The sequence below is a fragment of the Peromyscus maniculatus genome, chromosome 17 (assembly GCF_049852395.1).
Source record: "Peromyscus maniculatus bairdii isolate BWxNUB_F1_BW_parent chromosome 17, HU_Pman_BW_mat_3.1, whole genome shotgun sequence".
In the NCBI taxonomy this organism is placed as follows: Eukaryota; Metazoa; Chordata; class Mammalia; order Rodentia; family Cricetidae; genus Peromyscus; species Peromyscus maniculatus.
The window spans coordinates 33,672,162-33,674,288 of NC_134868.1; the positions used below are offsets into that span (position 1 = coordinate 33,672,162).

Here is a 2,127-nt window from a genome sequence, read left to right on the forward strand (position 1 = left end):
TTAAGTCCAATTAGAGAGCTTCTGTTCACTGCCATGGTATGTACCCTTAGTGTTATCATCATGCTGGTTATTGTTGGGGTTCCCAGACTAGATAGATCTTTTGGTTGCTTTTCTCCTTTTGAAGCTTTCATGGTGTCCTGACAGCTAGTCCTCCAGGAAGAGAAATTTCAGTCAGGTCTAGCTCATGGGCCTCTGAGATCTGTGTCTAAAGTACATGGTGACTTCAGGAAAAGAGATTTACCTTCCACCTCTGGGGAATCAACCAAGAGTAATAGCAATAGCCTGTATATTTTGGAAGTATCTGGACAACCCTGAACAAAGACACACAGGAGGGTTTCTCATACCTGGTGTTGGTTTTTTTTAGTAGTTTTTTGGCTCTTGGAAGGAACATAGACAGTGCAAAGGAGAAAATGTCATTTAAACTATATATGTGTGTTGATACTCAGGATTACATTATTATAGTTTTTAAATAAAGAGTTAATAGTAAGTTTTCTTATGACTTTTTCAGGTATACTTACTGTGATTTTTACCCTATTTCCTCCTTCTTTTATATTTATCTCCCTAAGTAGGCTAACTGCATTAGGGTCCCTAACTGGAGCCTTTTCCCATTTTCCTAATGAGATCACTTGACTGTTCATCTCTTTATTTCTCCCCACCCCCACCCCCACCTGGGAAATGGTCCCTTTTTACTTTGCTGGTTTCTGTAATTGCTCCAGCATATGTAGTCACATCTGAAGATTTGGAACTGGGAGATTTGTATGAGAGAGAATATGGGACTATTGTCTGTTTAAGTCTGAGTCATTTCACTCAATATGATCATTCTAGCTCCAGCCATTTACCTGAAAAGTTCATGATTTCATTTTTCTTTACAGCTAAATAGCATTCCATAGTGTATATGGACCACATTTCATTATTCAAATGTCCATTGAAGGATATTCCATTTCCTAGATATTGTAAATAGAGCAGCAATGAACATGGCTGAGAAACTATATGGAGTAGAATATCTAGTCTTTGGGAATATTCCAAGACATGCCACAGCTGGGTTGTATGGTAGACTTCTTTTTAGCTTTTTGATAATTCTCCACACTGATGTCCAGGGTGGCTATACTAGTTTGAAACCTAACCAATAGTAAATGAGGGCTTCCTCTTCTCCACACCTCCTCCAATACATTTTATTGTGGTGATAATCTAATTGTACTGAATTATTATTTTGATTGTATGTTAATAAATAAAGTTGTCTGGGAGTCAGAGCTATTAGAGCCATAGCAAGAGTGTGGCGGTGGTGGCACACGCCTTTAATCCCATAGATATCTGTGTGTTCAGGGTCAGAGCTATTAGAGCCATAGCAAGAGTGTGGCGGTGGTGGCACACACCTTTAATCCCATAAGATCTCTGTGTGTTCAGGGATACAGCCAGCATTGGAGACATATGCCTTTAAGACCTAGGGGGCTGTACATTCAGACAGTGACGAGGCAGTCATGTGTTTGGGTTTACAACCAATGAGAAGGCAGAACAACATACTTTTAAAAAAAACGAACCGACAGGAAGTAGCTCTCTTTTCGCGAAGCTGGGACAGCAGGAGGAAGGGTGAGATTTTAGCTCTGAGCTCTGACTTCTCGGCTTTCTCTTTTACATTGTTTCTGTGTTTCTTATTTAATAAGACGGTTGGTTACATCTACATCTGGCGCCCAACGTGGGGCTCGAACCCACGACCCTGAGATTAAGAGTCTCATGCTCTACCGACTGAGCTAGCCGGGCAGGGCCCTGCCTGTAAAGCCAACGCACGTGGTCGGAGCTTAAGGAAGCCAGACCCAAGCCTTGACTCGGCACAAGAGGGAACACGTGGCTGCATTTAAGCTTTAGCCGGCTACGCTTTCTTGTGCGTTCTCTCTTTCCTCTCTCTCTCTCTCTCTCTCTCTCTCTCTCTCTCTCTCTCTCTCTGGATTTACACCTGGGACACTAGGTGGCTGCTTTGAAAATCCCCTCGGATTTCTACTGTTCTACGCAGATTTGGTAAGTCATAATATATTAGATATTTTAAAGGAAACTATCTAAAAGAGAATTTTTTCCACATTAAAAAACAAATGGGTTTTATGTGTACATTGGAAGAAAATTGGTTTTTGTTCG

The 2,127-nt window shown here is 41.2% G+C and overlaps 1 non-coding gene across 1 annotated transcript; it reads right to left on the minus strand.

Moving 5' to 3' along the window:
- Window positions 1–1,685: 1,685 nt before the first annotated feature.
- Window positions 1,686–1,758, minus strand: Trnak-cuu (transfer RNA lysine (anticodon CUU)). The gene has a single exon. It is a non-coding gene; the product is annotated as a tRNA-Lys (tRNA).
- Window positions 1,759–2,127: the final 369 nt, after the last annotated feature.